Source organism: Miscanthus floridulus, chromosome 6, assembly GCF_019320115.1.
Source record: "Miscanthus floridulus cultivar M001 chromosome 6, ASM1932011v1, whole genome shotgun sequence".
NCBI classification, from domain to species: domain Eukaryota; kingdom Viridiplantae; phylum Streptophyta; class Magnoliopsida; order Poales; family Poaceae; genus Miscanthus; species Miscanthus floridulus.
This window is the reverse complement of record NC_089585.1, coordinates 78,885,897-78,911,870: the sequence shown is the minus strand read 5'-3', so window position 1 is coordinate 78,911,870 and position 25,974 is coordinate 78,885,897. Positions and strand designations below refer to the sequence as shown.

Genomic DNA, 25,974 nt, shown 5'->3' with positions numbered 1-25,974 from the left:
GGGTCTTGTTCACTTTGCAAATTTTTTTTGAACTCGATGAATAGTATTACTTTCGTTTTATTTGGCAAATATTGTCTAATTGTGGACCAACTAGACTCAAAAGATTCATCTCGTGATTTTCAACTAAACTGTGTAATTAGTTATTTTTTTTATCTACATTTAATACTCTATGTAAGCGGCTAAAAATTGATGTGATGGAAAGAGAGTAAAAATACTTGGAATTTGAATGACATCTAAACTAGGCCTAGAGATGATAGTGGTCGTGTTCTGGGCGAGAACATTTCCTTCTGGATTCTTTCCACACTGAACTGCTTGGTTGCCTAGCCGGGTTACACACAAAGAAGAGGAAGAAGAGAAAAGAAACTCAGAGACCTATATAATGTATATGTTTCTAAAGATATTCAGCGTTTTTAGCCGGGTCCCATATTGGTCGACGCTACCGTCAATGTCCAATATACAAATATTCTTGGACATAATTTTGAAAAAATAAATATTCTTTGCATATATATTCTATATATAATTTCATGAGTCAAGAGATTCTCTGTGAAGAAATCCACCCACATTTCATTATTCGATCACCAAACATTGTTATTGTTAGTCATCATTGACAATCTTCGAAAATAATAGATAATAAAACTAACCAGAGACTAAGAGTATCTCCAAGAGTTCCCTAAACCTCCTCCTATTCCTAAGTTTTTAGAAAGATCCTATAAAAAATCCATCTCCAACAACTCCTAATATTTTAGGAGTTAGAAAAAAACCCCCTCATTCGTGTAACTTTACGTGCTGCAGCCTCGCACGTATCCTTCGACTTGCTGGTTGTACGCCATGGGCGGTATCCCATAGCCACCATAGGGCACGATGGCCATGCCGGCGTTGAACCCGGCAGGCTGCCCCTACATGCCGCCCTGCCTGTACTGCGCCCACATATGCTGCTCCTGCACCAGCAGCTGCTGCTTCCGCTTCATCTCCGCCATCTGCACGTACGACGGCGGCGGCACCGCCAGCGACGCCGCGAACGGGTCACCGCCCACAGTCTGCACCGTGCCGTCGGGGGCCGGGAGCCTCAACACTGGAGCCACCGCGCCGTGCCCGGGCAGCAGCGCCACGCTACTCGCGCTCCCGGACACGGCTTGCGTGGCCACCTGCTGCCGCACGGCACCCTGGTCATACATCCCGTCCAGCAGCAGCGTGTCCATCCCTCCCCCAGCGACGTCGCCTGCTTCGAGAGGTTGCTCGCCGTCTCCACCAGCGCCAACTCCCAGTCCGCCTTCCCGGGCTCCGCCGCAGGCATCTGCCATGCCGAGGTCACCGCTGGCTCTGCTGCGGCGTCCGAATCCGATGGGAACGTGACCCAGGTGCCGTTCGTGGCTGGTGGCGCGGAGAAGAGCGCGAGCGCCAGCTTGTTGCCCTGCTCGTCCACGGTGGCAGCCGGTTCTCGCAGGTCCACCAGAACGCTCTGATCGGCCTCCTTCGCTGGCACCACCACCGGTCGGGCGCGCTCAGCGGCGCTGGAACGCGTTGGCAGCGCCGGGAGTGCCTTGATGCCGTTCATGTCGTCAACGTGGTGGTCGTCGTCGCCTTGCGCATTGACAGCAGACTCGCAAGCTGATCGTGGCAGCGAGGCGCGTCCAGCACGGCCGCACTCCCTCAGGAACTGCTCCATTGTCTTGAGGAGCTTGTCGTCGACGCGCCTGACGCCGAGGAAGTCGGACGAGCGTGCGACACCGGCGTCGTCGCACCAGGCGTAGAAGGCACGGAGCGTGTCGATTTGCTTGGCGGTGCCGACGTAGGTCTCGAAGGTCGTTGGGGCCGAGGAGGAGCCATGGCCTGACAACCAGAGCGCCATCGTTGCGGTGGCAGCGCTGGACGACCCACACGCTAGGCCTGACGAGGAACGTGTGTTGGACGAGGCGGCGGGTGGGGAGGAGGAGCACAGGGTCTCCGCGACGGGCGTGGAGGCTGTGAAGGACAAGGACGGTGGCCACGTGGCCGCCGGAGACAACGAGGCCGCCAGTGCTCGCGGCGGGGAGGAGTTGGAGGAGAAGGAGCGAGAAGCAGCCGTGCTGGAAGAGAGCAGCCGCGAGCAACGAGAACAGGAGCAGGAGCCGCAGTTGGAGATGCCGCATGAGCGGGCCTGGGCCGCCGCCGCTGCCGTCGAGGAGAAGAACCTGGACGGCGGCATCGAGGAGGAGAGCAACGCGGGGTAGAGGCAGCGAGAGGAGGAGCAGCAGGCCACTGCCAGAAACCAGTTGCGTCGGGAAGCGCAGGAGGACCCGCAGGCCGACGGCGGCGACGAAGGGATGGAGGAGGAACAATGCGGCAGGGAGCAGCCGCAGGGCGAAGAGGAGACGCGCTCATCGTCGGTGTCGGGGTCTAGCTGAGATGCCGACGGCGTCGATGGCGACAAGTCGGCCGTGTCGGAGTCGGAGCACACGAGGGGCGCGTTCCGTAGTTTCCTGTGATGGAAAAGAAAAAAAAAGTTGCAACATAATTTATTTATGTGGATCCTAAATTTGATTTTTTAGAAGCTATTTATTAGAAACTCTTGAAGATAACCTTCTTTTTTTCTCTCCAAATCTTTTTAGAAGCTGCGAAACTACAGATTTTTAGGAGATAAAATAGAGAACTCTTGGATGCTCTAAGAGCAAGGCTAATAATACAGCCGGCTTGCTGGCTGTAAGGTTCCTTACAGCCTTTTCTCAGCCCACTCATACAGTAGTTAGCTCTTTGCAGTTAATACATGGCCCACTTATTTCTCTCACAGATTTTCTTGTTTCTTGTGTCCAAGCCGACTGTAAGCTTATAGCCTGCTTCTTCTCTCTCCTCCCCTCTTCCCTCTACCTCAGCATTTAGTCGGCTTACAGCCTACTATTATACTTGCTCTAAGAAAAACTATTCGCTGACCATTCTAACGCTCCGCAACAAGCAATTATTTAGTGACAAGTCACAGGCCAAAGCTTGGACTCCCACTCTCACATAACTATTATTTTTGGGGAAGTTAGCCGCTCACCTGGACAATCTTGATCGTGTTCAGACGCAACAGAGTTCCGAAGCTATCTGCGTCATTCTTTATACGGTTATTCCAACCATCGTTTTGTTGGTTCTTTAATAAAAAGGAAAAAAAAGAAATCGATATTTTATCGTGGTGACTCTAGAATTCGCATCAGAAAATCTTCTTGTAACTATTAGTTTTTCTCCAACAATATAACTAAAAAGACTAAAAGTAAGATTATTTTTGTGTGTGGCTTTTTTTAGGGTCGCTCCTCCCTTCCAGCCATGCGATACCCCGCGTGATAGAAAAAGAAATTATCATTCCTGCGATCTCCACCTGTTTTGAAGAAAACAAATCGATCACCTGAGGCAACATGCATCCGCTCGATGATCCTTGCTGCTCCCATCTAGGTTATGGCAACCACCAAGAGTAACAAGTGAATCCCGCAGCGAAACACGAACACCAAGTGCCTCTAGATGCAAACACTCAAGCAATGCACTTGGATTCACTCATAATCTCACAAAGATGTTGAATCTATGATGGAGATGAGTGAGAGGGCTTTGGCTAAGCTCACAAGGTTGTTATGTCAATGCAAATGGCTAAGAGAGTGAGGTAGAGCCGGCCATGGGGCTTAAATAGAATCCCCACGAAATAGAGCCATTGGGCTTCTCACTGTACTGAACACGGGGCGATCGGACGCGTAGGTCAGATCGACCGAACGCTGGACCCCAGCGTCCGGTCACGCGATGTGTGCCATGTGTCCCCTGCTTCAAACGCTGATCGCCCGATCTCAACGATCATCAGCACATTTAAGTTGTGACCGGACGTGCTGCTTCGAAGTGATCGGACACAGGACCTCAGCGTCCGGTCGTTTCCAGTAAGCATCCAGAAGTAAGAAATCACGACCGGACGCGTTCGGTCATGCTTGACCGGACTCACCCAGCATCCGGTCACTTAGCGTCTCCTTTGTGCGCTGCCACGTCAGCAGGACTGGACGCAACCCTCCAGCGTTTGGTCACTAAGTGATCCAGCGTCCGATTAGAGACCAACGCCAGCGTCTTCGCTGCTTCTACAGACCGGACACGCCGGTCCTTCTGAGACCAGCGTCCGGTCACTCACAGTGACCTCTGTCTTTTCTATATAGGGCGTCGGTGGCATCGTCGGACTGTCCGCACTCTACGGGTGGACACTCCGCCGGTGAAGTTCCTAACCCTTGCTCAAATGTGACAACCACCAAGTGTATCACCTTGTGCACATGTGTTAGCATATTTTTACAAATATTTTCAAAGGTGTTAGCACTCCACTAGATCCTAAATGCATATGCAATGAGTTAGAGCATCTAGTGACACTTTGATAACCGCATTTCGATACGAGTTTCACCCCTCTTAATAGTACGGCTATCGAACCTAAATATGATCACACTCTCTAAGTGTCTTGATTACCAAAATAAAATAGCTCCTACCATTTATACCTTTGTCTTGAGCCTTTTGTTTTTCTCTTTCTTCTTTTCAAGTCCAAGCGCTTGATCATCACCATGGCATCACCATCATCATGATCTTCACAATTTCCTCATCACTTGGAGTAGTGCCACCTATCTCATAATCACTTTGACAAACTAGGTTAGCACTTAGGGTTTCATCAATTCACCAAAATTAAACTAGAGCTTTCAATCTCCCTCTTTTTTGTAATTGATGACAACCCTTTCACAAAGTTATGAATTGAAGTTCAATTGAATCCATGTTGCGTGTCCAAGCATATTTACTATGTGTAAAAGGATATGGACAAGTTTTATGAACTCCATATGGTAGCAATTGCTCCCTCTACATATGTGCAAAGAGTTTGGATTGAAGCTTGCACATATGCTTAGATAGGAAATATAGGAGACAATGTCTACCAAATGATGCTAAGGTATAAAAGATGGACCTTTGAAGTGTGATACCAATCAGAGTGCACCTATATACTATCCTTAGCACCATGGTTAGCTCGATACCACTTGGAATTGAAATCACTAGATAACCTATGCATGCTAGTTTTTCATTTCATCATTCAAACCTACAACTAGCATACACCACATAAGCATGGATATTAAAATTTAAAACTTGTGCCATGCAAGCAAACATATGAGATGCACATTCAAATGCATCATACAAGTTCATGAGCTTGCTCCCCCCTACTTGTGTGCTTAAAATTTTAATTGATCCCTTTCCTTTGTCATATCTCTCCCCCTATGTCAAGTTCTCCCCCTTTGTCATCAATGATCACAAAGGCTTAAATTATAGATAGGTTAGGATTATTAATGTCAATCAATGGGGTGAGGATCAATTTCCCAAATTTGGTCCAATCTAGATCATTTACTAAAGATATTTAACTCGGTTTGATCCAAGGACAAGCTTTTTTACACCTCCAAATAAGGGTTATCTTGTACCATATTGAGTTAAACACTGAAAGGACCTAGGATGTCGTCTAGAGGGGGGGGTGAATAGGTGTTTCTAAAAATTAACACCTTTAAATGTGGAAATAATTAGAAAAGGGAGTTTCCAAAATGGAAACTCCAAATTAACACATCACCTTGCTAGTGCTAACTCCATTTGTGGTCTTCCTAAGCATAGCATTATAAACAAATGTGTTCGGCTTAGGTGTGTTACCGTTTGGGCATTCATAGCTTAAATGCCCCTTTCTTCTACAAGCATAGCATATGCGACCTTTGTTTACTCTATGCTTGCTTTGCTTGTATGGACATCTATCAACCTTATGGCCCATCTCATTGCATCCATATCATCTTCTTATTGCAACTTGGGCTTCCTTTCTTGCCTCTTTGTACATTGGGCATTTCTTGGTAGGATGCCCCAATTTCTTGCTCATGAGACAAGTGCTTTGTCCATCACTTTTCTTTTGGTTGGCCAACTTGTTTGGGGCCTTTTGTTCGGCCGCTTCACACTTGTTGGCCCAACTCTTGTGTGGACACATAGCCCACTCATGTCCATATAATCCACAACCATAGCATAACCTTTTTCCATGTTTCTTGCTCTTGGTTGTGTTGGCCTTACTTGAAATGTGATTCTTTTGTTGGGCTTTGGAGGAAGCAAGATTTGAACCCTTCTCAAGCTTCTTCACCATGTTATCACGGTTATCTTGAGAAGGTTGTGCTTTCTCCTTACCCTTCAACCGAATCACATCCTTCTTTAAACTTTTCACCTCTTCTTTGAGCTTTATGTTTTCTACAAGATTTAGCTCAATCGAAGATTGGCTTGCTTGAGGAGCACACTCATTAATACAAGAAATATTTAATTAAGATGCTGTACTAGTGAGTGAATGTGTAAGAGGTTGAGAAAAATGTACCGATGTGATCACAACCTCATGAGCTACCTCAAGCATGAAGCTTGATTCTACTACTTCATCAAGAGAGCACTTTAGATGAACATAGTTTGCTTGTAGCACATTATACTTGCTTGATAGTTCATCTAGCCTTGCCTTGAGCTCAAAGTTTTCCTTCTCTAGTTGTGAAACACTAGAAGAGAAGTTAGTAACTAAAGCATGCTCAATTGACAATTTTTCATACCTTTCACTTAGAGCCTTTAGTTCTTCCATCTTGGAGATGAGAAACAATTCTTGCTTTTGAAGTGATTGCTCTTGCTTCTTAATCTCTTCTTCAAGCTCATCATTCTTTTCAACTATCTTCATGATGATGAACTTGTCTTTGCGGTTGAGATGATCAAGGTTGTAGTTGTCTTCAACTTCAACATCACTCTCATCTTGATCATCTACTTGTGCTTTCTCCTTTTCTTGATCTTTCTTGTTACTCTTCTTCTTGCTTTTCTTGGCCATGAGACACAAGTGATGAGTATCATGAGATACTGAGGTTGACTCATCACTTGGTCACCACCGGGCTTGAGCATCGTTGCAAACAGCTGCTTGCTGCTCTGCTGCCTCAGCCATACCAGACACGTCTGGTAGGCATATCGGACACATTCGGTATGTGCAGGCAGACAGCATGTCATGCGTTGCTTGCACTTCTTGCTCTGACTCGGCGCTCTTGAGGTCTTGTGAGACTTCTTCGCTGCATGAAGACACAATGGACATACTTTCCATTGACTCGATCTCAGGTGCATCATCACATTTGGATTTTCCATATAAATTAAAAAGTCTAGTCCAAATGAGATGAGCACTCTCCAAAGGTGGTTGTCCATTGAAGATTGCCTCATCTTGAACCTCTACACTTAATGTACTCAAAATGACATTAATAGCTTGAGCATTGAGTTGCACACATATCTCTTCCTCTTTTGACAAATTTTTATAGTTGCTCCAATCAACTATAGGAAGAGGTATGCTTGCATCCACAATATGCTCAACAAGAGGACTAATATCTCTAAAAGTATTGAGTACATGAATTGACCAAGGTAGAAAGTTTGAACCATCATTTTGGAGAAGCATTGACTCCAACTCAATAGGCGTCGACATCCTTTTCTCACGGCAGTGAAGCTTTAGGTGAGAACCTCGCTCTGATACCAATTGAAATGACCTAGGATGCCGCCTAGAGGGAGGTGAATAGGCGTTTCTGAAAATTAACACCTTTAAATGCGGAAACAATTAGAAAAGGGAGTTTCCAAAATAAAAACTCCAAATTAAGAGTAATACCACCCCTCACAAGTTAGCCACAGAGTAAACAAGGTATAAAGAATATATCTAGAAGCTACAACCCTACAAAACAAAGTTAGAACAGAGATCAAATAATATTTAGCCCTGAGCTCTAATACCGAATGTGTCCGGTATGAATACCGGATGTGTCCGGTATACATGATTTCTACAGATCAGCCCTGAACTTGCTCCTTTTGATTTTTATCTTCAAACCAAATTGCAGGCACCTACTAGAGATAACAATATACATAGAGAACCTGCGCAAGAGCTAGAGCAACACAAATATCAAATGAAATGTGAATTAAGACATGATATTTGTTTTACCAAGTTTGGACTCGTTCGAGTCCTACTCTCCATTGAGGGGGCTACGGGCGACCCAACGAATGTCAGCCCTAGAGGGTACCATGAAGGTCACTCTAGCCGGAGTCTTTTCTAACTCCCTTTCCTCCTTCCACTAGTTGATTCCGAGGCGACGAAATCTACCATTACAAACTTTTCGAGGCACACCACAATCTCTCAGGTGCTCTCTGGCGACGCCTAGCCATCTAGGACCGAAGAGTCCAAGAGTAACAAATGCAGATCACGATATTGATAATATGCACAAGTGCTCAAGTGGTTGGATTGCTTTCCTTTTGAATTTCACTCAACCCACAATTTGATTTGGCAAATTTGATCAAACACTCACTAAGAGAGGGTTGGGAGAGTTGGCAAAGCTAAAAAATATGCTAGATGATCAGCAGAATCAGCAGCCTTCAAAGGTGGAGGATTGAGGGTATTTATAGCCCCCTTGGAAAAACTAGCCGCTTTATAGCCGTTGCCATACCGGACACGTCCGGTATGACTTACACTGCCCCAACGGTAACTAAGTTACAGTGACAATGTGAGGCGTCGGAACTCCCGATGAATGCCAGAACTCTCGACTGTCGGAACTCTCGACTCATGTTGGAACTCCCGACCCTCAACATATTTAAAAACTAAGTAACTGAGTTGAAGTTTATGAGGTGTCAGAACTCCTGACGCATGCTGGAACTTCTGACTGTCGGAACTCCCGACCCTCAAGGCATTTGAAAACTAGCCATTGGCCTCTGGTCATCCATACCAGACACGTCCGGTATGACCAGGACACTGAACCATCTAAGTCAGTTAAGCACGAGATGTTGGAACTCCCGACCATTGTCAAAACTCCTGACCGTCAGAACTTTCGACTCACATCGGAACTCCCGATGAACCAACCCGAGAACAACAAGAATTTTATCATGGCTGGGCACATACCGGACACGTCCGGTATCAATACCAGACTACCAGATCAGCAAAACATATGTTACCTCTTTTGTCTCTCAAATACTCAAAACTCATGTGGGTTGGCTTGAGCACTTACGAAACATTATCTATCAACACGATGCATCCCTCTTAATAGTACGACATTCCTATTAATTCAAATTTAAAAGTATAACGAACTTAAACCTTTTGAGTTGATCTCGCTCAACCGAAGCCGTGTATTCCAATCTTCATCAAGTGAGAGTGCCAACATGTCAACTTTGATCTTTTTTACTTGAGCATAGCCATCTTGAGCACGTGGCTTGATTCCATTCATCAAATTCTTGAATAATCCTAAATGTATCAAGTCACTTCCATCAAATACTCCAATAGTGATTTGATCCTTCACTTTAACATGACCATCATAGCTTGATTAGTACCTCAACTAAATGCAAGTACTTCCTTCTTCACCCTAGCTAGGTTCTTCAGCCGCCAAGCCGTCGCTTGCCCTTCACCCTTGCTTAGTACCTCGAAGCCTTTCCTTGCTATCTTCACCATCTCAAGCCATCAAGTCACATCTTGTGTTGAATCATCCATTCATTTGTATTGTTATCTTTTTCATTTCAATTTAGCAAGCTTTAAATATGAGACCATTCCATATGCAATCCCTCATGTCTCATTAATTAATTCTTACGAGCTTGCTTTCACACAGTACATGGAAATCCCACAATAAATAAGCCTTTGCATGAATTCCATTTGCATTATTGTCTTGTGCTTGAACTAGATTGTTTATACAACAACACATTATTTTGGCTTTCATTAAGTACCTGTGAGATAACCTATTACCTATCCACACTTAGCAAACTGGGTTAGACCTTTAATCACATTGTCATTCAATCATCCAAAACCCACTAAAGGGCTAGATGCACTTTCAAACACTTATAACTTATTTTCTAGATCAAACACTAGGTTTACAAGCCCACAAACATGTCATATGCTACCACTAGATCAAAATAAGCATAGAAGCAATAGTGGTACCATACAATCATCAAATTCATTTGATTTTCAAGAATGAGCCTATTAAATATGAAAGAGGTCTAGATGCACTAAACATGTCCTTAGCAAGGATGTATGCCATGCCAATCAACTTTTACTTTGGATTGCTCGAAGGAGAGGCATGTCATATAAGGAGGGGGGTGCATCAACACATATTTGAGAAATCTAATATGTTCTACTCATTCCTTAGCTTGTAAAACCTTTTCTCATCCAATGGCTTGGTGAATATATCGGCAAGTTGATCTTCGGTGCCTACACTCTCAATGCAAATGTTCTCTTTTTGTTGGTGATCTCTTATGAAATGGTGGCGGACATCAATGTGCTTTATTCTTGCATGTTGAACCAGATTGTTGGTCAACTTGATTGCACTCTCATTGTCACATAGCAATGGCACTTTCTTGAACTTGATTCCAAAGTCACTCAAAGTGGCCTTCATCCAAAGTATTTATGCACAACAACTACCGGCAGATATGTATTCAGCTTTGGCGGTTGATAATGCAACAGTATTTTGCTTCTTTGATGACCATGAAACAAGTGATCTTCCCAACACTTGACATGTGCCTGAGGTGCTCTTCCTTTCAACCTTGCATCCCGCATAATCCGAGTTAGAGTAACCAACTAGCTCAAACTTTGCTCCTTTGGGATACCATAAACCAACATTTGGTGTATGCTTTAAGTACCTCAATATTCTCTTTGTAGCCTTCAAATGACTTTCTCTTGGTGAGGCTTGAAATCTTGCACACATGCATACACTAAACATGACATCTGGCCTTGATGCAGGTCACATAGAGTAGGCTTCCAATCATGGACCGATACAATTTTTGATCCACCATATTGCCACTTACATCACTATCCAAGTTACCATTTGTTCCCATTGGTGTGCTAATGGCTTTGCTATCACTCATGACAAACTTCTTGATCATGTCCTTGATATACTTGCCTTGACTCACAAATGTACCATTCTTTAATTGTTTGATTTGAAGACCAAGGAAGTAACTTAACTCTCCAATCATGGACATCTCAAACTCATTAGCCATCATCTTTCTAAATTCTTCATAAAAGTCTTGATTGGTTGATCCAAATATGATGTCATCAATATAGATTTGCAACACAAATAAATGGATTTCCAATCACATTGTGTCCCTTTGGTCTCTCTACTAATTTCCATACTTGATTTCTTATGAAGTTATTCAATTTTTCATGCATAACATTTACCTAATCAACATCCTTTAATGCTTCATCTATCTTCTTTGGTTCAATGGATGGCATAAATGAGAAATGCTCACAACATGAAGCCAATCTTGATCTAGTTTGCACACCTCTTGAAATATCACTAATGATAGTGTCCAATGGATGATCCCTTGCAATATTGGTTGGTTGGAGGATTGAAACTTGATTGCATGCACTTGCTTGATCATTGGGTTGAGATGATGTAATAGCCACTTGATCTTGTTCATTTTCATGAGAACCACTTGTACTAGCTTGATTTGTATCATCTTGCACATTTGAGTTAGTGTCGACATAGAATTTTTGTCTCTGTGCCGAGGACACACGCAGCAAGTTGGAAGGGTCCGCTCGATGGAGCAGATCCACCTAGCTTCAGCGCAAGGGTTGTCGATCCTGCGCAATCCTCCCGAGACATGCCAGTCAATTTGATCCTACAATTGACAAAGAGATAAAGCTCATCAATAATTAATGGCAGAACGTGCCAGTGTTGCCAGACAGTTCCGAATGTGTGGCTCTAAGAGCCGATATGAGAGGAGATCGACTAAATAGTCGATTCCAGCATATTCATAAGAATAAATCGATTAAAGCTCATGGGGTCGTATAAGAAGAATCGGTTATCATTTAGAATAAATATTATTTAAGCAAATATTAATCAATGGCAATAAGATATCAATGATGATTGGTTTATACTGAGCCAATGATTACAAGTAACCGAACTCTTTTTTATAAAGAGATAATTCAACACCACTTAACCATTTAATAAAGATAAATCTAATGAACATGTTAGATCTCATCCATCGCCATGACCAGTGGGGCATGATGCAGAATCATGCAGGCCGTAGTAACAACAATAGACTCAATGACCCTTAACTTATTACTAATATCAGTGGGGCATAAGACAGAATCATGCAGGCCATAATAAAATAATAAGATCATGGGGCTAACGTATCTTTCAACTTATCTCTACTTCAATGATCTCATAATATGAACTGTTCGTGAAAGCGCTCGATATCGGCTAAACAGCCGATTTAGGCATAGCGCACAGTTAAGGTCATGCCTTCTCAGGAACGGGTCTACCAACTAACGATCCCCACTCCACGGTGCCAACAGTGGGGTGAGAGGTAGAAACCCACATGCCGTGATGATGGGCCATGGAACGGTTTTCATTAACCAATAGATCTACTTAAGATCGGACATGCCTTAACCACACGCTATGCACGATTAAGATTGACGCAAAACAACCGATAAAAAACATAACTTATCGCTTAAGATATAGATTAGATCAGTTTTAGATTAGCAAATGATGAGTTAAACAAGATATAAGACCGATCCAGATCAATCTCAATCGGGCAAAGTGATATTGTTGTAATTAGATAAACAATGAAAGCAATAAGCAATATCGGTAACTTAATGAATCTACCAAAGACTGCCATACTAAGGTAGAGCCGATAACTTGACCTTGATCTAATTTAAGCAGTGGGGTGTGAGGCAGAATCACACAGGCCATACTTGAATTAGACAAGAATCGATAACTAGCCTATACCAGAGTCGCAGTAGGGGGTCGACCGGATCGATGCAGCCATACGAACAGAGGTATAAACCATGATGGTACTTACAGACAAGTAGTGGAGGTCGATCGGATCGATGCAGCCGTACTTGCTGAAGAACTCGCCGAGATCTACTCTACTCCTACTCCTAAGGGTGACCGGAGCCGAAAAAAGTAATTGACTTTGTATTTGATTGATTGTTCCCTTTACAATGGCGAGGGGTATATATTTATATCCTGGACTAAGGACCTCTGATAAGCTATGTACATAACTTGGTTCAAAAGAAATATCTAAACTAAAGGAAATACTAAGGTACGTGGGCTCTAATTTTCCTTGTGTAGAGTCCTTGTCAACAAAGCTTCCTCGACCGACCGTGTCCTTTCTTATTTGGTTCAATCGGCAAAGATCCTGTGAGCATACACATCTCGCCAAGTACATATACGAACATGACACTAGCCGGCCTTGTACATGCACGTACATGATACGACATCCTTGTTTCTTCCTTTGTTGAGTTGCACCTGGATGTCATGTTTTTGTCCCAAATAATATAATATAATATTCCTTTTCCTTCATGTACGAACTCCGGCGCTAGCAGCGTATATCCATATATCAACTGAATTGGCCAAATATGCTAATTGGCCGTATGTGGAAATAGCTAAACGTGCAAGTCTGGGTGTTACACGTGTATGCATATCTCCTTTCTTCTAGCTTCTCTTGCTTTTCCTTTATCTTTACGGGAGGAATTCCTAGACGTCATGCATCTCCAAAATATATTAAACAATATTTCTTGGCTGGCGAAGACCCTTCTTGGCGTCAAGTATTTCCAAATATATTGAAGCATATTTCCTGGCCAGTTTGCAAATATTTATTGCTTTTGACACCATCAGTTGATTCCTCTCTGTCCTAGGGTCAACGTGCCAAATTTTGGTGTAAACACAGGCCCCCCTAGTTCGGAGTATGAATTTTCATGCTTCGAACTATTTTGATCTGATGGTCCTTCCTCAGCCGATGTCATCTGGTTGCAATATTGAAGACTGCATCGGATTCATATCAGAAAAATTACAAGTCCGACCATGTTTTATGTCTGAATAATTTCAAACCGAACAACTGCATGCTTAGCTACGTCATTGCTTAAGGCCGTTACCATCATGTGAACGTGCAGCTCTCTTTCTTCATAATGGTAAAAGCATAACTGATGACCTCCCTTTTACGTTTTCCATCGGCTATTTCTGCATCCTAAACCGACGTCATACACATTTCATTTACCACTTGGATCGGATCTGATGCTATGAGGTATCAACAATGAGCACTAGCAGCCGTTTCATTGCCCACAATAGGATCTAGTCTCATCGGCTTTTATAGAAGTTGTACCATCACCGTCACCACAAAAGGTACTTCAGCCTGATGATATACATATACCTCATGATCTCGCTTTGTTTGGTATAAGCCCAAAATTCTCCAACTCAACATGATGCGCCTGGACTTGCTGACACGTGCATGCACAACCTTCTATTTTTAGTCGGCTGATGATCCTTTTCCAATTTAATTTCCATGGCGCCGATGAATTAACTGGCAGCAATAATATCTTTATTCCAAACTTCACCCATACATGTGAACTTTGAGGTATCTATCATACCATCTTGGGTGGTTGAGGAATGGAACGGACCAGAATCCAGTCATCCTGACTTCTCCTGCTCAGAAAACTTGGGTTTTTGAAAGATTTTTAAATTAAAACATAGCTTTGCTCCTCAAATGATTCTCTCAGATTGCTCAATGTGTATAGTTCCTCCCTAAGGCATTGCTTCGCCTCAATTTACCCTACTCCTAAAAAGCTTATGTGGAGTTCAGGTAGGGACAAAGTATGTAGCATACTTACCTTGCGTGTCATAAAGTCAAACCCCGGATCCATGGAGAGAAGTGTCATACTCTTAGATCAAGATGTGCATATGTGTGGAATATTCAGTGGCTAACCTAATTTTACTATGCTCTCTGAAATACATTTCTCTCTTGTAGAATATTTTTGCGAGAACATGGGTTATCTTTATTCTCATCTCTTTTTCTTTTCTCTTTTTCTTTTTCTTTTTTTACTTTGGACCCTTATATATATATTTTTTTTTGCATAACCCATATATCTATTCACAATAACTTTTGAGATAAATATTATCAAGAACTTGGAGCATTTATTCTGATAAAACCTAGCAAACATATTTTTGTCTTCTCCTAGTGTAGGAGCAGAACATTTTGAGGTGGATGGAAAGCATGTTTTTGCGTACTCCCAGTGTAGAAGCAGCACACATATATAGCGTGTACGTGATCTTGATCTTGGGAGCATGATAAATCTCTCAACAAGGGTCAACGAGTCTTGACAAAATTCAACACAAAACAAGCAGCTTATGTGGAAGGTTTTTTGATGATAACATATGGCCTTGGTAGAAAATTCAATATCATCGAGGAGACAAGCTATTTTTTTTTGATTTTTTATAAGAAAATTTCCCAAGTACTTTGCAAAAAGAAGCAAGCTTCCCTTCATCACACCATATCTCATTCGTCACCATGAACTTGCCAAATCTCTTTACAAAGAGAGACATCTTCTCATCATCATCATCATCCCATGAGACATCATCTTCACTTGATGTTTCTTGCTTTGCCTTGCCCTTGGATGATGTGGCCTTGAATGCCACACTCTTCTTCTTCTCATCTTTCTTCTCATCTTCTTCCTTCTCATCATCATCTCTATATGTATCATCGGTCATAATATCTCCCAACACTTGGTTTGGTGTCATGGTGTCCAAAACACTCCTCACTAGAATACTGACCAATGTGCCAAATCTTGAAGGCAAACATGTCAAGAACTTATGGGAGAAGTCCTTGTCCTTCACCTCTTCTCCAAGTGCTTTAAGATCATTGACAAGCACTTGAAGCCTATGGAACATCTCCGGCACACTCCCATCCTCCTTCATCTTGAAGCTTGCAAACTTCTCATTGAGAATGTATGCCTTTGCATCCTTCACGGCTTGAGTGCCCTCAAATGATTCCTCCAATTTCTTCCATGCCTCATGAGCTCTATCAATGTTCTTGATTTGCTCAAAAGTTCCTCTCATCCAAAGCATCATAGATGACACTAAGAGCAATGTCATTATTTTAGAGTAGCATTTCTTCAGCGGCGGTGGGATCCTCTTCATCTTTAATCTCAATTTTTGTCTCTACCACCTTCCAAACCTTCCTATTGATTGACTTGATATAAGTTGTCATCTTTGCTTTCCAATAAGGTTAATTTGAGTCATCAAATTAGGGTGGCTTCTTGGTGTTGTTGATTTGAGCCATTTTTACACTGAAGATTGTTAATCCTCAAATCACGGTGACCTTGGCTCTGATACCACTTGAAAGGTCCTAATGGCTAGAGGGGGGTGAATAGCCTATTAAAATTTTCTACAACAACACTTAACAAACCGGTTAAACAATTATGAGGCGAAGCGAGTATTGCGCTAGCCTACTAAAAATGCAAGCCACCTACCACAATTCTAGTTTATGTAGTTTCTATCCACACAATAACTATGCTACTACACTAAGTTAGTGTGCTCTCAAAGGCTAACTAAAGAGCCACACTAACCAAACTAACAAGCTCTCACAACTAGCTAACTAAAGAGCCGCATGTGGACCTCTTCTGGCGGGTCTTCAGTGGGCGAGCCCTATCCAAGGGGAAGCCACCTAGAATCGCGCTGGTTGGGGGATTCACTTTGCAGAAGAAGTCGAAGCCATCGGCCCCCTACCCTACATACTCTCCCTATAACTCCAATCGGGGGTGGCACGGTGAGTGGTTCTACATCAGGAACCCGGCGGAAGCGCCATTCCCAACATTTACCAGAAGAAGGCTAGAGAGGAGGGAGAGTTGGTCATGGGGTCCCGCTAGACTGCAGAACAAATTGGAGGTTATCGAGACGAAGCTTTAGGGGCTTGTGCAGCATGGCCTCGATGGGTTGTGGGTTTTCCATACCTTCTTTCGCCGTTGAGTCACCCCGTTGGCGGAGAGAAGGTGGACGATGTGGGAGTACTCTGGCCCGATGGATCCCGACCGTGCGTCACCGGAGGAGTTGCCAAAAGATGAAGTCTAGAGTCAACTTGATCAGGTGCTGCAACTAAGGGATAAAGACTCCCTCAAAGGGACGCCCAGACCTTTTCACACCGCGAAGCTATCCAATCTGGTAAGCCCCCTTTTCCCATGACCTTATCCTCCTTGTTTTGATGTTTTGATTGATTTTGAGTCGTCCATTTCGAAGGGACTCTCAGGCTATAAATCCTAGCTGCATCTTCTAAGGGGGCCAAAGGGCATAGCTCAACAAGCTACCCAGAGGGAGGCGGCACTTGCCAAGAAGAATAAGAAAGCCGAGAAGGCCCGGAGGAGGTTCGAAAAGGAGAAGGAAATCAGCCAACGGGTCTATGGGGGTGAGAGCCGGAGCGACTGTGGAGGCAGAGCTCAAGTCAAAGGAACCTACGGAGATGGGTGGCGACACGAGTGCCTCTGAGGATGAAGGAGACAGGGGCGCTGTCATGACCTCAGTGGAGCACCATGAGCCTACGGCCACATCCGTCGGTGGCGGGCGTGATACGAAGACACGTGGCGATGTTCCTAAGTCAAGGAAGCATGCTACGAGCGAAGACACCGCCCTTTGGAGGTGTCGTTGGCTCCACACCCCTGCTCTGAGTGTGGTGGAGCATGTCGATTGGTTGGGGGATGTGATCGTTCCCCTGCATCTTTGGGGTCGGCGCACGTGCGTGACCCCCAACGAAGAGATGCTCCATTAGTTACTCTGGTGGTTTCCCCACAAGCTGGCGGTCGTGGCCATTCGTGGGCCGTTCAGGGACTGGCTAGGTCAGCTCCTAAAAGGTCCTAATGGCTAGAGGGGGTGAATAGCCTATTAAAAATTTCTACAACAACACTTAACAAACTGGTTAGACAATTATGAGGCGAAGCGAGTGTTGCGCTAGCCTACTAAAAATGTAAGCCACCTACCACAATTCTAGTTTATGTAGTTTCTATCCACACAATAACTATGCCACTACACTAAGTTAGTGTGCTCTCAAAGGCTAACTAAAGAGCCACACTAACCAAACTAACCAGCTCTCACAACTAGCTACACTAAAGAGCTTGACAACTAGTTTGCGGTAATGTAGAGAGTGAGCAAGATGGTTATACCGCCGTGTCAAGGAATGAGCCAATCAATCACAAGAATGCATACCAATGAAGACCAATCACCTTAGAATCAAATGATGACACAATGATTTTTTTACCAAGGTTCACTTGCTTGTCGGCAAGCTAGTCCTCGTTGTGGCGATTCACTCACTTGGAGGTTCACGCGCTAATTGGCATCACACGCCAAACCCTCAATAGGGTGTCGCACAACCAACACAAGATGAGGATCACACAAGCCACGAGCAATTTACTAGAGTACCTTTTGGCTTTCCATCGGGGAAATGTCAAGAACCCCTCACAATCACCACGATCAGAGCTGGAGACAATCACCAACCTCCGCTCGATGATCCTTGCTGCTCCAAGCCATCTAGGTTGTGGTAGCCACCAAGAGTAACAAGTGAATCCCACAGAGAAACACGAACATCAAGTGCCTCTAGATGCAAACACTCAAGCAATGCACTTGGATTCACTCCCAATCTCACAAAGATGTTGAATCTATGATGAAGATGAGTGGGAGAGCTTTGACTAAGCTCACAAGGTTGCGATGTCAATGCAAATGGCCAAGAGAGTGAGCTAGAGCCGGCCATGGGGCTTAAATAGAAGCCCCACAAAATAGAGCCATTGGGCTCCTCACTGTACTAAACACGGGGCGACCGGACACGAAGGTCAGATCGACCGAATGCTGGACCCCAGCGTCTGGTCACGCGATGTGTGCCACGTGTCCCATGCTTCAAACGCTGATCACCCAATCTCAACGATCATTAGCACATTTAAGTCATGACCGAACACGCTGCTTCAAAGTGACCGGACGCAGGACCTCAGCATCTGGTGGCATGACCTTCCCTACCAGGGGTTGCGTCTTCCTAGCCGATCGCGAGTATGGTGGGAGCAACGGCGGTGATGGTGGCGATCCCCATGGTAATGGTGGGGGTTGAGTCGAAGGTGACTCTCATGGTCCCTTGCCTAATGGTTGCGAAGGAGGAGAGGAGGGAAACCAAGCTCTCTGCCTTGCCCAATGGAGGAGTGCATGGTTTGTCCACCTGGTCGAAGCTAGAGGGGTCCGGTGGAGCCACGGCTAGGCTAGAGGTAGTGCATCCACCAGTGAGCCATGGAGTCCTAACGGTGGATATCCCCTTCTCCAGCGAGAAAGACACCAGGGTGGAGCCGCCAGCCATCCCATCGTTCTAGGAGTTGGTGATGATCTGGTCATCGTATGATATTACAATGGCTAGATCTTCTAGCAGGGTCAGGGGCAACCTGTGAGCTAGTGTGGCCTTGCCCTAGGGGAGCCAGGAAAGGCTCGGTGCATCCTTTGTGATGAGAAGGAGGTGAAGCTCTAGCACTTGCTCAGAGAGAGGACTATCGATGGAGTCTAATCTCGCCCTTACCAAGGTGAGGCTCAAGGAGGCCTTGGAGAGGGTTGAGCTCGTCCATCAGGCTATGTCAGTTGACCTTCCATGCGTCACAAAGGTAAGTTATCTACATTTTTGGTGTTGTCCTTGACTCCTTGGCCTATCAATGGTTGTCTTAGCATGTCTGCTTCTTGCCTCACAGGATTTAGAGATGATGTCAATCTGTAAGTCCTTATTTCTTTGGAAGGAGCATGGTCAGATGGATCAGGAAGCAACGGCATCATGGTGGGTCAACAAGCTCAGGCACTAGCTAGAGTCCACCCACTATGAGTCCCAAGACTGGGCGGCTGAGGTGATGGGAGCACGGGAGGCGGAACTGCATGCGGTCGAGCAGGTGACTGCTGTCGAGTGGGAACTCGACACGGCAAAGGTCTACTTGGCGGAGACCGAGGCGGTGCTTTAGAAGTCCTTGGAGGCTCTAGAGGTGGAGCGGAAGGCCCGGTCGGACACTGAACAAGAAGTGGTTGCACTCTGGGGGCAGATGCTCAGGGCAGAGGAGTCGAACGCTCGACTGGTCGAGAAGGTGATCTGGCAAGAGGAAGGGCTCTCCATTCTCAAAAGCGTTCATCTTGGTATGTATCTGTTCTGCTCTCGGTTGATGCCTTGATTTCTCCTTTCCCTTGTGTTTGAATTTGTCATCTTTTTCTAGAATTGTGTGGAAAGATCAGCTCTCTGGAGCAAGAGCTAGAGACAGGTCAAAGCCATGATCGGTTAGGGCCTAGAGGCGCTAGCCTAGTCCTTTGAGGAGTGATGTGCTCTCGAGGGGGAGCTCAACCAGATTCATAACATTGCACAGCTGGTCGTCTCCGAAGTGTTCAGGTTAGGACCGAGCACCAGTACACCCTGATGTCTAGCTGGCGGAGGTCCTGAATGAAGTTTGGGCACTTATCTCCTGATGGCTTGTTCTATGAGACATTAGGGGTGCTGACCTTGGTGGTGACCCATCACTTTGATCTAGACTTCATGGCCATCTGTAGAGGGTACGCCGATGGTTGGAGCGCAGACAAAATCCATGGGCTGGGGGAAAGTTCATTGCCATATGCATAGATGGTCGCCGAACAAGTCACTGCACAGGGGGTGATGGAGGCTCATCGTTTGAGCATAGCTGAAGAAATGTGCCAGGAAGAGGGAGTGGAGACACCGTTGGAGGCGAGCATCGTCCCGACCAGGAAGCAAGCTACATTCGTCCTCGTCGACTGTACCATCAGCCGATGTCGCCGGGGGGCCATAGTAGAGTTTAGAGTAGAAATAGTCAGTTCATGTAAAAAGATGAGTTTATGGGGGAACCCCCGTGTGAGTAGTTTTACATTCGTGAATATTTTGAGTTTGTTTTGTGATGAAATCACTCATGAGGGGAAGCTTGTCCCATCCACCCTTGTTTTTACCCTGGCATAGCTTTGTTTTTTGTTCTTTCTTTTTCACACCTACCCGTTGACCCATAGGTTGCAACCTTAAGAACTCAAACATGGCCTGCGAGGCTGAGTTGCTCGTAACCATAGGTCGTGGTAGGGTGTGATTGGTCGAGAGGTTAAAATGTAAGTTACAGTAGGGTAATCAAAGGAACGGAATGCCCTTTTGTTTGGGTGGCGCCCTTTTGTTTGGGCAAAAAGTATTACTATATGATAGTAAAAAGGGAGGGTGGTGCCGCACCCCTGTGGAGCCCCTGAGCGACCTAGGCCAAGAGTGCTCGAGCTAGGGGTGCTGTAGGAGGAAACGTTGAATGGAAAGAAAAGGTAAGACCGAGCTTTAGGGGAAGAAACGACGTAACTGTTCGATGTTCCATGTGTTGGTGAGAACGTTGTCATTATTGTCCTTCAGTCGGTAGGTGCCTGGTCAGGATCACTTTGGTCACCGTGTAGGGTCCTTCCCATGACTGGAGAGAGTTTATGTTTCTCTTTGGTTGACTAGGTCCTTCGGAGTACAAGATCATCGACCCCTGAGGATCCTCCTCCTAATTTTTCTTTTATAGTACCTATAGGAGAGTTTGCTGGTAATGAGCTGAGCGGATGATGGTCGTCTCACGAGCCTCCTCAAGCAGGTCGACCATGTCCTACTGAGCCTCTGTGGCTTGGGCTTGGTCGAAGGCCGTTACTCTCAGAGCACCATGATCGAGGTCGGAGGGCAACACTACTTCGGTTCCATATGTGAGAAAGAAAGGGGTGAACCCTGTGGACTGGTTTAGGGTCATTCTTACGCTCCAGATGATCGCTAGGACCTCTACAACCCATCGCCCGGTATACTTTTTGAGTCGGTCGAAGATGCGGGGCTTGAGTCCTTGGAGGACCATTCCATTGGCCCACTCGACCTGACCATTGGTATGTGGGTGTCCGACCGAGGCCCAATCGATCCTGATGTCGTATTTGTTACAGAACTACAGCAACTTCTTCCTGGTAAAGTTTGTTCTTTGGTCGGTGATGATGCAGTTTGGAACACCAAACCGATAGATGATGTCGAGGAAGACTTTGAGCACCTCTTCCGAGCGAATGTTGGTGATGGGTTTCGCCTCTATCCACTTGGTGAATTTGTCCACCGCTACGAGTAGGTGAGTGAAGCCACTCGGGGCCTTTTTGAGGGGTCCAACCATGTCGAGGCCCCAGACCACGAATGGCCAGGTGATGGGGATGGTCTAAAGCTCCTATGGTGGTAGATGAGTTTGCTGAGCATAGAACTGGCATCCTTCACACCTGTGGACAACCTCCTCTACATCTCGTAGCGTAGTGGGCCAGTAAAAACCTTGGTGAAAGGCTTTCCCGACCAATGACCTCGTGGCTATGTGATGTTTGCAAATTCCTGGCATGGACTTCAAGGAGAAGTTATTTCCCTTGGTCGGTCAGGATGCACCTCATGAGTACTCCCTGATGGGCTTCGCTTGTAAAGTTCGTCACCAATGGCGACGAACATCTTGGTGTGCCAAGCGCTTCATAGCGCTTCAGTCCTTTCTGGTGGGACAACCTCCTCAAGGAGGTAGGTGAGTAGTGGTGCTCTCAAGTCGATCTAGATTGAGCGCCATTATGGTGATGTCGGCGGACGATTTGCCATGAAGGCACTTGGGTCGGAGCCGTCGAGCACTTGGTCGAGGTCAGGGCATGTTAGAAGGTTAGAGCCCCTACGTGCCAGATTAGTGTTGGAGTGCAGTCTAGATCAGATCCTCTAGAACGTGGGTAGACATGTCATGGAGATCATTGATGAAGACCCCATCTAGAGACTGGCACCTGCTTGGTAGCCATTTTGTGAGGAAATCAGCGACATCATTGTCCTTTTGGGGGACATGATGTAGTTTGATCCCTCGGAATTTGTCCTCGAGCTTGCGCACCTCCTGGCAATATGCTGCCATGAGAGGGCTCTTGTAGGAGTACTCCTTCATGACTTGGTTGGCGACCAACTCTGAGTTGCCATGGATGTCCAGCCATGTAGCGCTGAGCTCAACGGTGATGCACAGTCCATTGATAAGGGCCTCGTACTCCGCGGTGTTGTTTGAGGCCGAAAAATGGAGATGGACCATGTAGCGGAGCCTACTCCCATCCGGGGAGATTAGAACCACTCCAGCCCCGAGCCTGGGCACCATAACTTACCCATCAAAGTACATTTTCTAGTACTCATGGGCGAACGTCTGGTGTCGGGTAGCTAGACTTCCGTCCATTCGGTGATGAAGTTGGTGAGAGCCTGAGACTTGATAGCAGTGCGAGGGACATACCTGAATGTCGTGACCCATGAGCTTGAGAGCCCACTTGGAGATTTGTCCTATGGCATCATGGTTGCAGATAATGTCTCCCAGCAGGTACGAGGTGAAGACCATGACCAGCGTGGTCGGTGAAGTAGTGCAGGAGCTTCTAGGTCACCATCAGCATGACATATAGAAGCTTCTGCACCTAGGGGTATCGAGCCTTGGCATCGGTGAGTACCTCACCGATGAAGTACACTAGGTCGTTGAACCTTCAGGGGGTGTCCTGGCTCCTCCCTTTCGACTACAAGGGCAGTGCTCATGATGTGGTTGTTTGCCATGATGTAAAGGAGGAGAGGTTCTCCCTGTTCGGGAGCAACAAGGACTGGGGCTATCAGTCAGTGTTGCTTTGAGGCTTTCCAAGGCCCAATGTGCCTCTTCTATCTAGATGAATGCATCTATCTTCTTGATAAGTTTATAGAGAGGCATCCCCTCGCTTGCCTAGTCGGGAGATGAATCGGCTCAGGGCGGTTAAATAGCCGATGAGCCATTGTACATCCTTGACATTGCATATAGGGATTCATGTTGGAGAAGGCCATGATTTTTTCGGGGTTGGCTTCGATGCCGTGTTTCGGACACAACGTATCTAAGCTGCTTCTCCTTCGGAACCCCAAAAACACATTTTTTGGGATTCAATTTAACGCTGAACCTTCGGAGGTTTGCGAATGATGCGGCCAAGTTTACGATCAGGTCGCTAGCTTGAGCCGTTTTCACCACTATGTCATCTACATAAACGGCGATTGTTGGCTTCGACCACTTGACTTGGTTAGGCTGGTCGAGTGGGTTGATTTGGTCGGCTGAAGCATCACTACATGCATCGTTGATAGGTGGTGCCAGTATTCTTCAGACCAAAAGGCGTGGTTACATAGCAGTACAAACCATACGGGGTGATGAATGAAGTCATGAGCTGGTCGGACTCTTTCATTGTGATCTGGTGATAGCCTGAGTAGGCATCCAGAAAGGAGAGGATGTCGCATCCTAAGGTGGAGTCGACTATCTAGTGTATGTGTGGCAAAGGAAAATGGTCCTTTGGACACGTCCTTGTTGAGGCCAGTATAATCAACACACATTCTCTATTTCCCAGTCTTCTTTTTCACAAGAACAGAATTAGCTAGCCAGTCAAAGTGGTATACCTCTTTGATGAATTCGGCTGCCTAGAGTTTGGCAATCTCCTCGCCTATGGCCCTACACCTCTCATCGGCAAAGCGACGCAGGCATTGCTTGGTGGGCTTTGAGCCTAGGACAAGGCGTAATGCGTGCTCAGCGACCTCCCTTGGTATACTCGGCATGTCAAAAGGTTTCCATGCGAAGACTTCGCGATTGGCGCATAGGAAGTCAGCGAGCTCGCTCTCCTATTTGGCTGGGAGCTTGATCTCGATCCACACCAGTCTTGGTTGGGTAGGTAGGGTCGATCTCCACCACCTTGGTTTCCTCAATCGGGTGGAAGGCACTCGATGAGGTTGGCTCGTTGCAGTCTAGGACTGCTGGAGTAGATGAATTCCTGAGCTTCAGGAGCTTGACGGAGTTGATGACAATAGTGGCAAGCTCATAATGCTCAGCGGTCGCACATGTAGGCGTGCGAAAAGGTGCTACCCACGGTGATGATGACAGTTCGGTCCTGACATCTTTAACTTGAGGTAGGTGTAGTTGGGGATCGCCATGAACTTGGCGTAACATGGTCCCCCAAGATGGCAGTGGTAGGACCCTGGAAAGTTCACCACCTCAAAGGTGAGGTCCTTCGAGCAGAAGTTGGCTTGGTCACCAAACATGACAGGCAGGTCGATCTGCCCGAGTGGGTATGCCTATGTTCCCAGGATCACGCCATGGAAGGGACAGCTCACTGGGTAGAGCTCTGATCGGGGGATGCGCATGGCATCGAGGGTATCAATGTAGAGAATGTTGAGGCCACTGCCTTCGTCCATCAGCACCTTGGTGAGGTGCTTCTTACGGACGATGGGGTCGATGACAAGCGGGTAGCGACCCGGATCAGGCGACATAGGAAGGATGGTCTCTCTGATCAAAAGTGATCGGAGAGTCCGACCAGTTAAGGAAAGAGGGGATGGCCGACTTGGTGGTGCATGCCTCTCTATAGCGTACCTTGTGCTAGCGCTTGGAGTGGATGGCATTGGATCCCCTAAAGATCATGAGGCACTCCTTGGGATCAGGGAAGCTATCATCATCCTTGCCCACTGTGCCTCCTTTCTTGGCCGCCTCCTCCTTGCCTTTCCCTTTCTTTGGCTTGCCGGCGTGCCACAGAAAGCACTTGAGGAGCTCACAGTCCTTGTAGAGGTGCTTGATAGGGTAGGCATGGTTGGTGCATGGACTCTCCATGAGCTTGTTGAAGTGGTCAGGCTGGCCCTGCTAGGGGCTGCTTGCCTGCATGGTCGACTACGGCGACCAAAGCTGGGCTGGCCGGTCGGTGCCGATCCTTCTTGTTCTTCTTGCCCCTTTGTGTGGAGGGGCCTTCGCCTTAGTCCTCGCGCTTGGCCTTTCCCCTATCCAACCACCGCTAAAGACCGCTCTGGCCACCTCCTCACCGGAGGCGTGGTTCGTGGCGACATCGAGTAGGTCGCTGGTGGTACGGGGCTTCAGACAGCGGAGCTTGTGGATCAAGGACTCACAAGTTGTCCTAGAGAGGAACACGCTGATGACGTCCACGTCAACGACATCAGGAAGGGAGTTGCACCGCTTTGAGAACCTGCGGATGTAATCCCGTAGGGACTCGTTGGGCTCCTGTTGGTAGCTCTTGAAATCCTAGGAATTCCTAGGACGGACAGATGTCCCCTAGAAATTTTTGACAAAGACCCTCTTGAGATCCGCCCAGTCATGGATGCTGTCGGGTGAGAGGAATTCAAGCCATGCTCCCCCACGCAGATGGGGGAGATACGGAATGATGAAGTGGTCATTATCCACTCCTCCGACTCGACAGGTGA

The 25,974-nt window shown here is 46.2% G+C and overlaps 1 pseudogene; it reads right to left on the bottom strand.

The window, feature by feature from the left end:
- Positions 1-889: 889 nt before the first annotated feature.
- LOC136460734 (hyphally regulated cell wall protein 3-like) lies at positions 890-22,822 on the bottom strand (annotated as a pseudogene).
- Positions 22,823-25,974: the final 3,152 nt, after the last annotated feature.